Source organism: Hemitrygon akajei, chromosome 2 (assembly GCF_048418815.1).
Source record: "Hemitrygon akajei chromosome 2, sHemAka1.3, whole genome shotgun sequence".
Lineage (NCBI taxonomy): Eukaryota > Metazoa > Chordata > Chondrichthyes > Myliobatiformes > Dasyatidae > Hemitrygon > Hemitrygon akajei.
Genome location: NC_133125.1, coordinates 16,509,124 through 16,525,801, shown reverse-complemented (window position 1 = coordinate 16,525,801; position 16,678 = coordinate 16,509,124). Strand labels below are relative to the sequence as shown.

Below are 16,678 nucleotides of genomic sequence, written 5' to 3'. Positions count from 1 at the left end.
TTTTGCAAGGTAAATTTATTGAAATCTTTGGTCATATTGGTGTAATTGGGTGGTGCAGGCTCAGCGGGCCAGATGGCAGGAATTGGACCTGCATCACTGGCGCCATAATAGCGTTTTGCTAACCGCTATGCTACTCTGCCATCCCTAAAATGAGGAAAAAGTTTGAGTGAAATACGTATGCCAACATTGACTAGTTGTGCTGCACGGGCTTTTTCTTCCTTTGTCATTTAGATTTAGAGATACAACAGTAACAGGCCCAATTGGCCCCAGAGCCCACACCACCCAATTACACCAATATGACCAAGGATTTACTTTGCATAGTTGTTTCAATGTTCAGGAAGATTAGATGAATGAAAATAATAAATCTGCTAAAGGAAATAATGGGAATATTTCACTCTTTATGAGGTGAAGTCAAATTAAAATTCATTGTTCTTGCAACAAGTCACCAAAGGAGTTTTCAGCCAAACAAGCAACACACACACAAAATGTTGGAAGAACTCAGGAGGTCAAGCAGCAGTTATGGAAAAAAGTACAGTCAAGGTTTCAGGCCGAGACCCTTCAACATACTACACTGCAAAGTCTCTTCCAGGGATGCCTACCCTGAAGAAGTTTACATCTTCCCTGTACTCTTTCCCATAGATGCTGCCTGGCCTGATGAGTCCCTCCAGCATTTTGTGTGTGCTGCTTAGATTTCCAGCTTCTGCAGATTTCTCTTGCTTGTGACTGAGTCAAACAAGGCCCATATTTATAACAAGTGCATCTGCTGAATCGTAACTTCAGACATCCTCAAAAAGACTTAAGTTGCTCTAGCATGGACAGCCTTTATTATTGAGATACAGGACAAAATAAGCCCTTCTGGCCCTTTGAACAGGAGCACCCAGCCGTGATTAAGAAGGCATACGGTGCATTGGTCTTCATCAACTGTGGGATTGAGTTTAAGAGCCGAGAGGTAATGTTGCAGCTGTATAGGACCCTGGTTAAACCCCACTTGGGAGTACTGTGCTCAGTTCTGGTCACCTCACTACAGGAAGGATGTGGAAACCATACAAATGGTGCAGAGGAGATTTACAAGGATGTTGCCTGGATTGGGGAGCATGCCTTATGAGAATAGGTTGAATGAACTCTGCCTTTTCTCCTTGGAGTGGCGGAGGATGAGAGGTGACCTGATAGAAGTGAGTAAGATGATGAGAGGCATTGATTGTGTGGAAAGGCTTTTTTCCCAGGGCTGAAATGGCTAACACAAGAGGGCACAGTCTTAAGGTGCTTGGAAGTAGGTACAGAGGAGCTGTCAGGGCTAATTTTTTACGCAGAGAGTGGTGAGTGCGTGGAATGGGCTCCCAGCGATGGTGGTGGAGGTGGATACGATAGGGTCTTTTAAGAGGCTCCTGAATAGGCACATAGAGCTTAGAAAAATAGAGGGCTATGGATAACCCTAAGTAATTTCTAAAGTAAGTACATGTTCGGCACAGCCTTGTGGGCCGAAGGGCCTGTATTGTGCTGCAGGTTTTCTATGCTTCTATCCCCCAATTTAATCCTAGCCTAATCAGAGGACAATTTACAATGGCTGATTAATCTACCAACCGGAACATCTTTGGACTGTGGGAGCAAACCATAGGACCAAGTTGTAACCCATGTGGTCATGTGAAGAACGTGCAAACTCATCCCAGGCAGCAACAGGAATTGAACCTGGGTCACTTGTACCGTAAAGCACTGTACTAACCACTACACTACTGTGCCACCTCAAAAAAATGAAGGCATCTAACACACACCATAAATAATACAAAAGCTCCTACCCCAATTTTCTAAATGATACAGTTGAATACACATGAAAGGGATGAAGCATGCTTCTCTGTGTTTTCTAAAATTATTTTCCTCCTGAAGACATCAGTTAAAGCTGAGATTGATTCATAAATAATCAGCCATTGTCTGGTATCTCTCCCAACGGTAAATTTTCACAGTCTTGGGAACAGACAATTCATCCATGAGGAAGATGCAGCCAAGCCTCGTTCGATCGACTAAAAGGAGTATCCTTTCAGAAAGATTAAAGATTAGCTTTATTTGTCACATCTATCTTGAAACATACAGTGAAAGGCACAGCTTAGGTCAACAAGCAACATAGTGTGAATTTGTACTGGCTGCTGCCCACGAGTGTCGCCAACATAGCAAGCTCACAACTCACTCACCCTAACTGTACATCCTTGGAATGTGGGAGGAAACCGGAGCACCCAGAGGAAACGCATGGGGTCACAGGGACAATGAACAAACTGCTTAACACGTGGATTAGAGAACGTGTCCCAGAAGGATAGGTTGAGCTAGCTAGGGCTCTTCTCTTTGGAGCGAAGGAGGATGAGGGGTGACCTGATAGAAGGGTACAACATGATGAGAGGCATAGACTGCATGGATAGCCACAGACTTAATTCCAGGGCAGAAATGATTAAATCGAGAGGACATAATTTTAAGCTGATTGGAGGGAAGTATAGGGGAGGATGTCAGATGTAAGTTTTTTTACCCAGAGTGGTGGGTGCATGGAATGCCCTGTCAGGGTGGTGATAGAGGCAGGTACACTCAGGACATATAAGGAATTTTTAGATAGGCACATGAATGACAGAAAAATGGAGGGCTGTGTAGGAGGAAAGGGTTAGATTGATCTTTGAGTAGGTTAAAAGGGCGGCACAGCATTATGGGCTGAAGGACCTGTAGTACTGTTCTGTAATGTTCTTTGTTCTATAGCTAGGCTTTGAACACGTTAGACTAATCCAACAAGCTAACAGAAGAAAGCATAAATATTTTCGTTTATCCCCAAAACGAGGATTTGAAACACATTCAAATCTTGCTCTCACAAACCGTATTGACAGATGCAAGTAGTAGGGACTTAATCACCCTAAAGCAGAGATTAATTTGATGCAAGGGCAACAGCAACAGAAGGCAGGGTTGTGTGCCATGAGCTGGACTGCTCTTGCACCAGACAGCTGGAGTGGCAGTGACAAGAGTTCATTCGTCTGCGGACTGCAGGGAACGACATTGCTGGAAGGTTATTGACAGCACATCCTGTTCAGCCACAGATCATCTTGTTTCCAGTCACTCACTGTGACTATGGGACACAACTGCATAATTCTGAGCCATGCAGTCAGCATTACTCACCAAACGTGGCAGAACAGGTTAAATTAGAGCGTTGCAGATTGGAGATTACGTGTAATATAAAATACGTAAAACCTTTTCACTATATCTTGGTACAGAGAGTCACAGAAAAGTACAGCACAGAAAAAGGCCCTTTGGCCCATCTAATTAGTACATGCCAACCTATTTAAACTGCCAACTCCCACTGACCTGCACTGGGACCATACCCTTCCATAGCCCTACAATCCATTTGCCTATCAAAACATTTCTTAAATGTTGAACAGGTGTGGGAGCTCAATTAGGGCGGCATGGTAGTGTGGTGGTTAGCACAGTACCAGCAATCCCAGGTTCAATTCCAGCCGCTGTCTGTAAAGAATCTGTACATTCTCCCTGTGACTCCCTGGGTTTTGCCCTGGGTGATCCAATTTCCTGCCACAAAGGCATATCAGTTGGTAGGTTAATTGGTCACTGTAAATTGTTCTGTGATTAGGCTCGGATTAAATCGGGGTTTTGCTGGGAGGCATGCCTTGAAGGGCCTATTCTAAATAAATAAATGAATTTTTAAAATTAAATAAACTTGAGCCGGCAGCTCATTCCACACTCTCACCACCCTCTGACTGAAGGATTCCCCTCATGTTCCCCTTAAACTTTTCAACTTTCACCCTTAACCCATGGCCTCTGTTTGTAGTCACACCCAACCTCAGTGGTAAAAAAAACCTGCTTGTATTTACCCCACCTACAGCCCTCATAATATTGTATACCTCTATTAAATCTCCCTTCAATCTTCTATGTTCCGAGGAATAAAGTCCTAACCTATCCATTCCGGAAGAATCCTTGTAAATATTCTCAGTACTCTTTCAACCTTAGTTACATCTTTCTTGTAGGTGGATGACCAAAACTGCACGTAATCCTCCAAATTGGACCTCACCAACGTTTTATACAACTGTGGCAATAATATACCAGTATCACTGTACTGTACAGTGCAGTGTGGAAAGAGTCTACACTGTTTTCAGGTGAGACACAACCTTAATAATTCTATGATTCTGCTGGGATGACAAATTTGCCCTAAGACCCAGCACAGACACTATAAGGTGCATAGATGCTCTCTGCATCATAACGATGATGAGAAGCTATAAAGAAGTGACCCTGACTGCCATCCCAGGGGATGCATGATTCTGCTCTAGGACTCTCCTGGTAAATACTTACACTCAGTGGCCACTTTATTAGGTACACTTGTACACCTGCTTGTTAACGCAAATACCTAATCAGCCAATCATGTGGAAGCATGAGAGCATGCAGACATGGTCAAAAGGTTCCTTTGTTGTTCAGATCACACATCAGAATGGGGGAGGAAATGCAATCTAAGTGACTTAGACTTATGTCTAGTGACTTAGACGTATAAGATTATTAAGGGATTGGACACGCTAGAGGCAGGAAACATGTTCCCGATGTTGGGGGAGTCCAGAACCAGAGGCCACAGTTTAAGAATAAGGGGTAGGCCATTTAGAATGGAGTTCGGGAAAAACTTTTTCACCCAGAGAGTTGTGGATCTATGGAATGCTCTGCCTCAGAAGGCAGTGGAGGCCAATTCTCTGGATGCTTTCAAGAAAGAGTTAGATAGAGCTCTTAAAGATAGCGGAGTCAAGGGATATGGGTAGAAGGCATCTCAGGAACTGCTGATCTCCTGGGATTTTCATGCTCAACAGACTCTGGAATTTACAGAGAATGGCATGAGAAACAAAAAAAGAACTTCCAGTGATAGGCAGTTCTGTGGGCGAAAACGCCTTGTCAATGAGAGAGGTCAGAGGAGAATGGCCAGACTGGTTCAAGCTAACAGGAAGGTGACAGTAACTCAAATAATCACATTACAACTGTGGTGTGCAGAATAGCATCTCAGAATGTACAATAGAGTGAGCCTTGAAGTGGATGGGCTACAGCAGCAGAAGACCATGAACATACACTCAGTGGCCAGTTTATTAGGTTCTTCCTGTACAGGGGGGTACCTAATAAAGTGCCACTGAGTGTATTCCTGAACCAACACTGCTAAAGGATTATTTGGTCATTTTCTCAGTGCTCTCTGTAGTGTACAAATTGACTGACTCACACAATTATTGGAATTATTATTAATATCACAATTCCAATTCACGCTGAAGCACCGAAATGTGTCAAAGATGATCAAAGGCTGTAGAGAAATGCAATTTCTTCGGTCAGATGAAGTCACTGAGATTTTTCTCTGGCTAAACCATTTGAAAGAAACGCCACAGGAGGAGAAAATTACTTTTCATCATTGTAATGGCTTTCGAAAATTGATGATGCTCTGATTCAGTTTTGATTGAGAAGCCTCATTCAAAGGCAATTCGGGTTGGGAAATTTGAGTTTAACTCCAGCTTGTTCCCCCTGTGAACTCAAATGCGCTAGTATACTCAGAGGCCACTTTGCTGGGTACCTCCTGTACCTAATACAGCGGCTACTGAGTATTTGCTGGTGGTCTTCTGCTGCTGGAGCACATCCACTTCGGTTTGACGTGTTGTGCATTCAGAGATGCTCTTCTACACACCACACTTATAAACACATGGTTATTTGAGTTACTGTCACCTTCCTATCAGCTTACACCAGTCTGGCCATTCTCCTCTGACCTCTCTCATCAACAGGGCATTTTCGCCCACAGAATTGCTGCTCACTGGATTTCTCCCCATTCTGATATTTGGTCTGAACAACAACGGAACCTCTTGACCATATCTGCATGCTTTCTTGCATTGAGTTGCTACCACATGATTGACTTAGATATTTACATGAACAAGCAAGTGTACAGGCGTACCTAATTAGCCACTGAGTATTGTTATGATCCCAGCCCCGTCCTTCCTGAGAATCGCAAGATCGCTATTAATTTGGGTCTTGGACCCAGGAAATGAGAGAGAATCCTCAGAAAGACAACGCAACGGATTTGACCATTGTTTCTTGGAGACATCTTTGTGGATTGCGACCCTATGCTACGTGCCAGCTATGCTACGTGTACACCCTCGGGCAATGTGGGGTGGGAATTGCATCACCCCACCTTGATTGACATCTACAATCCTGCAAGTCAAGATAAAAGAGGGGCTGCAGGGGGCAGTCCCCTAGTGACGCACCAGAAGGAGACACCATCGCTCATCGCTCCCGTGATAACGGGAAGCTATTCGGAAGCCATGTGTGGTCTATTTCCCCTGGCCTGAGGAACGGGTGGCTGATAACACCAAAAAGGACTTCGAACTGACAACGGGGAACCCACGTTCCCGATTCAACAGTTTGCGTCCAAAAAGACTGGCAAGTTTCTTTTCTCACCAAAAATCTCTCTCTCTCTCTCTCCAACAAGTGAAACCCAGCGGTCCCCAAACGGCTAAAGCCTGCATGAGCTCGAGAGACTTTTATATTTCCATCGGACAATATTTTACCCCTAGACAAAGCGATAGAGCTACTTCTTATTGATGATTATTACTATACCCACGCTTTAGATTGAGTATTGACGACGTATATTATCTGAATGTTTGTATTAACCTTACTTTTGTGCCCCTTTATAAATAAAAACGTTTAAAAATAGTACCCTCAGACTTCAACGGACCTCTCTATCTTTGCTGGTAAGTGACCCAGTTATGGGGTTCGTAACAGTATACACTCTACCTTACGTCAAAATCTCCTATTTTTAACAGTTTTATTGAGAAAATTTGACATTCCAATACGTGACAGCAATATTTATCTTTCAATTAAAGTGCACTGCAAATTTAAGATCATATTTATTTCAATCTATTGAAATTGCTTTGTGTTCACCTGTTCCTGTGCTGAATGATGCTGTGATTTTGTAACTTTAGTTACTTACTCATGTTATCCAGCCAATCACTCCAACCAAATGTGTCCCATCTCCTAAATTATGTGATTAATTTACTCAAGGGAATTCATTACTTTCTACTGCAATCGAATTTGAAAATGTAGCATAATTTGATAGCATGCGATGTGACACTTTTGAAATGCTCTTAGAATACGTTGAGAAGGAAGTGAATTCTATGAAAACCATGTGCCCACGTGCATGTTTCTGCAAGAAAACATCCAAAAGGTCAGCGATATTTTGGCCAAATAATTAAGTGAAGGCAAAAGCTGGCCCTAATGTGTCTTAAAATATTTTAAACCTATTTCAGATTGGCGACCCCAGAGTTCGATGCTTGGAGATCTGGTTGTGTCATCGGCTAGTCCAAGGGTCAATACTGAAGATCGAAGCCTGAAGGTTGATTGGAAATCTGGAAGTCCAAGCCCGATGGCCGAAGCCTGGAGAATGGAGATCCAGAGGGCTATTCTGGGGCTGGAGGACTGTCCGTGTGTGTGGGAGGTGGGAGGATGGAAAGAGACTTGTTTTGATGTTGTCGTTTGTTGTGTTCTGTGTTGTCATGCCTCAGCAACCTCTTACTCAAAGTCAGCAAGACCGAGGAGCTGATATTGACTTCAGGAGGAGAAAACCGGAGGTTCATGAGCCAGTCTTATGAAGAAAGCATAGTAGTGCCTCTATTTCCTTAGCAGGTTGTGTTGATTAGTATGGCAAACCCTGACAAAGTTCTATAGATGTACTGAATAGTGCAGATGACATTGACTGGCTGCATCACAGCCTGGTATGGCAAATCCTACAAAAAAGTAGTGGATACGGCCCAGAACATCACAGATAAAGCCCTCCCCACCACTGAGCACATCTACACTAAGTATCCATCATCAGGGACCCCCACCACTCAGGCCATGCTCTCTTTTTGCTGCTGCCATCAGGAAGAAGGTACAGGAGCCTCAGGACTCGCACTGCCAGTTTCAGGAACAGTTATTATCCCTCAACCATTAGGCTCTTGAAACATAGGGGGCAACTTCATTCAACTTCACTTGCCCCATCAATGAAATGTTCCCACAACCTAAGGACCCACTTTCAAGGACTCTTCATCTCATGTTCTCAATGTTTATTGCTTATTTACTTGTAACACTTACCCAACAGGCTGGTATATGTCTAGGGGAAAAGGAGATCCAGCCACTCACCAACCCCACCACCCGTACAGGCAGGTGCTGTGGGAATCAAGTTTATGCCACGCGCACACATACCATATCAAACTCACACCAGATACCGCTATGGAATACACTTTAAAGATTTTACTAAAACTAAAAGAGTACTATGCAATACAATATATATGAAGGAAAAGAAAATAAAGTAAAAGGCGCCAACTTATCAAAGTTCAGTCAGTTTAGTGCACATTGTTGGAGCTCAACCATTGAACCATTCAACCCCTCGTCACTTTCCTCCGACCTCCACGTCCTTGCACCTGGGACCACCCGGGTGGTCGACCGAGCAGTGAGGCGCACGTCCACCTTCCTCGGCGTCTTCTTCCCGACTCCCCTGAAAAGACTGCGAAAACCCCCAAGCTCCCAACCTCACAAGACAAAATAACATTCCCCATTGGTCAACAAATGAATACAATCCCGATATCAGCAAGTCCAAAACTAAACAACTGTGAGAGAAAGCACTTATCATACAAAGAAGCACTCCTACTCTTAACAGCACAAAGAAGCCATTTTGATTAACATACACAGCACATTGTACATACTTTTTTTTGTATTTGCAGTTTGCTGTTATTTGCATGCTGGTTGAATAATGGTCTTTCACTGATTCTATTACGGTTATTATTCTATTATGAATTTATTGAGTATGCCTGCAAGAAAATGATCTCAGGATTGTACATGGTGACATATTATAAATTTACTTTGAACTTTGTGGGCATGCTACGTTGGCACCAGAATGTGTGGTGACACCGGTGGCGTTGGTTGTTAAGGCAAACATAGTACTTCACCGTGTTTTTTCGATTGGCACGTGATAAATACATGAATCTGAAATCTGAATCAGAACTTTTCCCGAGTGCTCGAGGTTGGAGTCTCGGTGATGTTTCTCAGATCTGTTGCTTTTGGGGGCTAGAAAGGGAAGGGGCAAGTATAAGGCCTACCAGAAAATAAATAGTGAATAATGATTCAGTTAAACTGTGGTAAATATGGAACAGATTTACCACATGATCCTCTTCCCAAGAGAAGTTACACGGGTAGTACAAATATTTTGCAAAACTATAATAGTTCCTCCAAGGGAAATATTTGCATTGTTGCAGGAAATTGAAAATGGTGCAACAGCAAGTCCTTTATTACCAAAATAAACATAGAAATCTGGCTAAAGTCATATGAACTCTTGTGATCTACCAGGAGTTCACTAAACCACTGATCTTTCTGGAATATTAACAGTAAATTAGAGAAGTGTTGTAACATTTAATGTGCATTATGTAATACTGATCTAGAACATACAAACAGGCCATTCAGCCCATGATGTTGTGCTGAACTAATTAAATTAGTAAGCAAATACCCAACCAAACTAAACCCTTCTGCCTACACCACGTCAGATTGAGATTTATTTATTTATCAAATCTACATCGAAACACATACTGACATGCGCTGTTTGTGTTAACAACCAAAACACTCCAGGGCGTGCTGGCGGCAGCTCGCAGGTGTTGTCACACATCGTGGCGCCGACAATGTTCAACAGAAGAGCACAAGCAACAACCACAACACAAAACAAGATGACAGCAGAGAAACAAGCCCCCTTTCCCAATCCTTCCATTTCCTGCTCATTCATGTGCCTAATTAAGAGCCTCTTAAATGCCTCTATTGTACTGGGCTCTACCACCACCCCTGACAGCACAGTCCAGGCACACACCACTCTCTGTGCGCTAAACTTGCCCGGCATACCTCCTTTGAACTTACCCCTTCTCTCTTAAATGCATGTTACTAGACATTTCAATCGTGGGTGAAAGACTCTATGCCTCTCATAATCTTACAAACCCCTGTCTGATCTCCCCTCAGCCCCAGAGAAGACAACCCAACTTTGTCCAACCTCTTTTTATTGCACATGCCCTATAATGCAGGCAACATGCTGGCAAGCCTCTTCTGCACCACCTCCAAAGCCTCGACATCCTTCCTAATAATGGGGCGAGCAGAACTGCATGCAATATCTTAGATGTGAGCTAACTAGAGTTTTATAAAGCTGCGACATAACTTCTGACTCTTGAACTCAGTTCCTCGACTGAGTTTACCACCCTACCTTTCATGAAGCTATAAATGACCAATGTGGATATTTATTAAAATAAACAAACATAGAATATTAATATTAATAATAGAAGTATTAAGAATAGTTACAAACTGATTTATAAGCATTTTTCCTGTGAATATTTTTACACATAGTGAGTTAGCAAATTAAATGTAGGAAGTAATTAATTACTGCAGCAAGAAACAATTATGAAATACAACCAGCTAATTAAATTAAATTCAGTAATTTAGTTAATGAAGTGTGCTGAGTAATGCACTGTAGATGAGTCAGCAGATGCTCCTACCAATTTTGTCCGCAGGATTATGGCTTGCAAGTTTTGGATCTCAAGCTTTTCAGTAGAATGACGTGCTCAGAGAAACTGTAACTGGTCAACGTTGCTGGGACAGAGTACCATGAACTAGTTGTGGTATTCTCATTTGACACTGAATTGATTAAACCTGGTGAAGTTCTAAAAATTTGTACCTCTATGTTCTTAAAGAAACCTCATTGAATAAGATCTATAAGCATTACAGAGCATATGTACCAACACTAGCAATGTCTTCAATGAGAAATCAGTGATTAGATTATCCAAATTGCAGGTAATTACTTTGAACATCAATGACTATTGTAATCCATTATATTGAGATTTACACTTGAGATTTCTCCTTGTAGTACAGTGGACATTAAATTTGATTTTATTCCCATTCCAGAACATTATAGCAGCAGGGCCAAAGGACACAATTTCTGTGAAAGTAATATTATAGTTAAAGAGTTAAACTATAGTTGTAAACACAAGAGATTTTGCAGATGCTGGAAATCCAGAAATGCTGAAGGAACTCAGCAGGTCAGGCAGCATCTATGGAGAGGAATAAAGAGTTGTTGTTTTCGGCTGAGACACTCATTGTGTCTGGAAAGAAAGAGGGAAGAAGCCAGAATAAGGTGGTGGGAAGTGGGGAAGGAGTAAAGCTGGCAGGCACAGGTGAAGCCAGGTGTGTGGGAAGGTAGGTGGGTGGGAGGGGGGTTTGAAGTGTGAAACTGGGAGATGATAGATGGAAGAGGTAAGGAATCTAATGGGAAAGGACAATGGAATATGAGATAAAGGGAAGCAAGAAGGGCACCACAAGGAGGTGATGGGCAGGTGAGGAAAAGAGAAGGAGTGAGAAGTGAACCAGAATGGAAAATTAAAAAAGAGAGAATGGTTAGGGGAAAGAAATTACCATAAGTTATCAAGCCTGATGAAGGGTCTTGTCCAATATGCTGACTTTTTATTCCTCTGCATAGATGCTACCTGAGCTGCTCAGTTCCTCTGGGGTTTGTGTGTGTTACACTATGGTTGTGGTTTTAATTCTATCACGTTTCAATCGGTAAGGTGTGGGTTAGTTACAGAGACACCATTACTTGCTAACTTAAGAAATGTGGCAAAATCTGGGGACTTCCATCCATAGTGTGCAGTTGCATTGATCCCTTTCAGGTCTTGATACATACTGGAGTTTGACTTGTTCAAACAGCATGTCCCTCATCCAAGCATTTATTCTGGATTCCAGGCAGGTGATAATCATCTGGCAGGCCAGGGCATCAATTTAAATGCAGGCAGTTCCCAGGCTGCAACCAGGTTCCATTCCTCAGAACCATGCAAAGGTTCATTCACAATCAAAGTACACAACTCTGAAATTATTCTTCTCCAGACAGCCATGAAACCAAGAACGAAAAGAAAGGCAGCACAATTATCAACCCACAAATCCTTCCTCCCCACACAAAAAACACAAACTAAAATGGAACAGCCACATGATCCCCCTAATCTCCTTCCCCCGCACACACAAAAAATCAGGCAAAAAAACACAGAACATAAAAAAACTATAAGACTGAAAGAAAATCAAGTCCAAGTCCATATCCAAAACGCAGAAACCCTGGGTAACATTCTCTGGGCTCAGTGGTAGGGCCTTTCTCCCTCTGGCAGTGAGCAATCCCACGACTGATTAAAAGGCAGTCTTCCCTCTCCAACAGCAGAGCGATCCCCTGTGATAAAAAGGTTCCTTCTCGAATAGCAGAGTGATCCCCTGTGATAAAAAGGTTCCTTCTCGAATAGCAGAGTGATCCCCTGTGATAAAAAGGTTCCTTCTCGAATAGCAGAGTGATCCCCTGTGATAAAAAGGCAGTCTCCCCTCTCCGTGCAAAGCAATCCCCCTGTGATAAAAAGGCAGGTAGCTGGTGCTCACCCTCCATTTATGCCTCGATGCTTCAATCTCTCTCGTCACTTTAACTGACGAACAAAGGAAGCTTTAATTGGCAACATAGAGTTGAACATTGGCTCACAGCCTTCTCGCCATGAGAAAACTCGAACAACAACTGCTTATAAGGTGGAAATGAACAGGAACAGTTGCGACGAGGGAGCGAGCAGGTGTGGGAGGGATGGCTGCCTGCCGGCCTCTCTGACTCAGTGAGTCCACTTCGCTCAACCCTGGGCCCTAATCGTTACTGCTGGGGGTGGGGTTGAAGAGAAGCCGTGCAGGAACAACTCGTTCCTCGAAGAAGCTGCCAGATCCACACCCATCCAGGCTCCCAAATGCTCGGTACTGTGTACAGGATGTCCGTAAGTCAAGTGTTCATAACCTGTAGAGGACTTGAAGCTAAAGATGGGTGCTCAATGTGGAAAAGCTAGTACTGTTAATGTTCATTAGGGTGGTAGTCAGGAAGCCCACCAAGAGCCTGACTGAAACCCTAAGCAATTCTTCAACCACAGTTGTGCCCGCAACACCAAAGGACCAAACATCAACTCATATATATTAGCCAGTATTTACTCATGGGGATACCACACACAATTGTGCTCCATTTCAATCAACCTGATGCCCTCTGTTGGTCGAGGTCAACCGTGGATGTTGCATCCTAGCTGTCTACATGATATGTAGGCCAGGGCAGTACCGTATGGAGAGCAAGCTATTGCCCACGCAGCAGGCTCCCCCTCTCTACGCAGCTGATGAACCCGAAGGTACGGCAGAGACCGATGCGGTTCAGTACCAGCTGTGTGGCAGGAGTTGCCAGTCAGCATTGAGCCCAATGTAGGGTTGTCTTCAGGACTCCAGCCAGTCATTTACACGCACAGGAACTCAGCAGAGATCAGGAGGAAGATTTTGGGTTCTTTTTCTCCCCTTCACGATCTAGGATGCTTTGACTAGTTACCAGTTAATTCATCCAGGATCCTGTTGTGCTGGGTGTTTGGAACTTCAGAACTAAGAATTAAATGTGGCAATGTTGCAAAAGAAAATCCACCAGAAGAACCTCCCAACAAATGGAAAACTGCATAAATTTATCATAAGCAGTGACCTTTCCAAGTCACCAGGAATCCATGTTATCCTTAAAGATGGAGCATTTTGAAGAGCCAGCAGTTCTGTTGGCAGTGTCCTCCCAGGTATCTTAGCCCTGCATGCTGTGCCTGTGCTTTGAAATGCAGTTATCAAGGTCAAACTTAATGGTATATGGTCCTGGGCTGAAATGCAAATTCACTGAGTAGAGGGCCTGGGTGCACTTCACACCTGACCCCTCAACTTTCAATCAGCCATGGCTGGCGTAAGTAGTTCAAACCCCATTTGTCTGAATGGGGGTCTCTGATATTCATTAAAAAGTGAGTGCAGATAGATAGTTTATTCTTTTATAGGACATCAACTAGTACCGCACAGTACCTTTCAGACCACGATGTTGAGCAAGACCTTTTAACCTCCCTCACAATTGAAGTGGTCAGAGAAACAGGTTCAATGGTTCATTTATTACCTAAGTATACAACTTGGAAATTCTTCTTCACCGGATAGCCACGAAACCAAGAAAGAATGGCAACACGATCATCAACCCGCAAATCCACCCTTCCCGCCACAAAAAAAAGCAAAAACAGAACAGGACTATCAACCCCCAAATCCCACTCCCCCGCAAAAACACAAGAGAAAGATCGGGCAACCCCCTCCCCCACCCAGATAGAATATGAAGAACTATAAGACAGAAAAAATAGTCCATGGTCCATAATCCAAGTCCATATCCAAAGCACTGAAGACCCGGGTAACATTCTCCAGGTACAGTGGCACGTTCTCCCCTCTCTGGCAGCAGAGCGATCCCACCAGTGACCAAAAGGCAGGTAGCCGGTATCACTTTCCACATTCGCCTCAATGTTTCAATCTCCCTCTTCGCTTTAATCAATGAACAACAGAAGCTTTAATTGGCAAAATGGAGTTGAACATCGGCTCACGCACTGTCCTGCAGTCCCCTAGTCACGGAGTTCACGTTTGCTGCCGCCGCCCCTGCCTCCCAGAATCCGCTCCGAGATGGTAAAGTGCTGGATCACCCAAATGATCTCCAAATATCAAATCACAGGCTCCAACCGTTCCCGAAACACATTCAAGATGAAAAACAGATGTAAAGGACATTAAAAAAAGTGAAGTGAATAGTTTTGTGGGCTAGCCAGAAGATGTCAAGTGTGGGAGCGTCGTACGCAGGTGCCAAATTAACTGGAAGTTTATCTAACCCTTCTAACTCTTCCCTCCCACAAAGACCATAACCTTCCATTCCTTCATCCATGTGCCTATCTAAGAATCTCTTAAATGCCCCTAATGTATGTGCTTCCACCACACTCCCCCAGTAGTGCATTCCATGGAATTAACAACTCTCTGTGCAAAACACTTACTTCTGATATCTTTCCTAAACTTTCCTCCACTCACCTTGAAAGGTTGTCCATTGCTGGCTTTATCTTCATTTTGTTTCAAAACTTTTAATCACAAAGCACTTCTAAGCAAACTTTTAATTTTTATAATTATTTCAAAGTAAAGTTCAAAGTAAAATTTTATTAGCAAAGTACATATATGTTACCATATACTATCTTGAGATTCATTTTCTTGTAGGCATTTACAGGGAAATAAAGAAATACAATAGAGCTTACGAAGAAAACTACACATAAACAAAGACTGACAAACAACCAATGTGCAAACAAAGACAAACTATGGAAATGAGAAAATGATAATACTAATATAATAATAATAATAATAATAATAATAATAATAATAATAACAACGTAAGTTGTAGGGACCTTGAAAGTGAAGGTCTGTAGAATCAGTTTAGAGTCGAGGTGAGTGTATTCTTTATTTATTGAAACACTGCAAGGAGTAGGCCCTTCTGGCTCTTTGAGCTTTGCTCCCTAGCAATCCCCTGATTTAATCCTAGCCAGACAGACAGACAGACAGACAGACTTTATTGATCCCGAGGGAAATTGGGTTTCGTTACAGTTGCACCAACCAAGAATAGTGTAGAAATATAGCAATATAAAACCATAAGTAATTAAATAATAAGTAAATTATGCCAAGTGGAAATTAGTCCAGGACCAGCCTATTGGCTCAGGGTGTCTGACACTCCGAGTCACAGTGACCAATTAACCTAACAAATAGTGCATCTTTGAACTGTGGGAGGAAACTGGAACACCCGGAGGAAACCCAAGCAGCACACGGAGAACGTACAAACTCCTTACAGGCAGTGGCAGGAATTGAACCCAGGTCGCCTGTACTGTAAAGCGTTGTGCTAACCACTACGCTACTGTCCCAAATCCATGCCAGTATGGGAGCCTGATGGTTGTAGGAATAATATCTGCTCCTGAACCTGGTGGTGTGGGACCTACGGTTTTTGTACCTCCTGCCTGATGATGGTAGTGAGAAGAGGGCACAGCCTAGATGGTTGAGGTTTTTGACGATGGATGTTGCTTTCTTGTGGCATTGCTCCATGTAAATGTGCTCAGTTTTGGGAAGGGTTTTGCCTACAATGGACTGGGTTGTGCCCAACATCTTCTGTGGCCTTTTCCACTCCTGGGCATTGGTATGTCCATACCAGGCTGAGATGCAACCAGTTAGGCTATTCTCCATTGTGCATCTACACAAGTTTATCCAAGTTTTTGGTGAAATGCCAAATCTACACAAACTTTGATTCTAATAAAGTGTTAGAAAATGTTGTTTAAGTCCAGTCAGAGCATTCGGGGGTCAGGGTTCAGGATCTGTACCTTGAAGCCGTGTCATCGCTTGTGATCATCCGTGCCCAGCAAGATGGATAACATCTTGCATTTCAAGTTGATCAGAGTGGCAAGAAGTGTGGCTGAAAGAGCCGTGCAGGATACGAGTTCAGGCATTGGGCCAGCCTGCTCACAACCTGAGTTGGATTAAGCATGATCCAGCCCATCATTCAAACAGCACTGACAGCTCTCAGGCACACCAAACATCTTATAATGTGAGTGAACGTGGTATATATTTCTATTAAACACAGATCAAAACTTCAAAGTCAGTTAAATGATCAAAATCTGACAGATTCATCATCTGACAGCGAAAGTGACAGACAGTTTCTGTAAAAGAAATGGTTCTACATGAGTTACTGCTTTTTAAAATTTCACTTTTATTGATAATGCAAGATGTTTAATTCAAAAAA

The 16,678-nt window shown here is 43.0% G+C and overlaps 1 protein-coding gene across 2 annotated transcripts in view; it reads right to left on the bottom strand.

The window, feature by feature from the left end:
• The window catches only part of rgmb (repulsive guidance molecule BMP co-receptor b), a 217,539-nt gene that overhangs the window by 25,437 nt on the left and 175,424 nt on the right, over nucleotides 1-16,678 (bottom strand). The gene's annotated exons all lie outside the window — the stretch shown is intronic.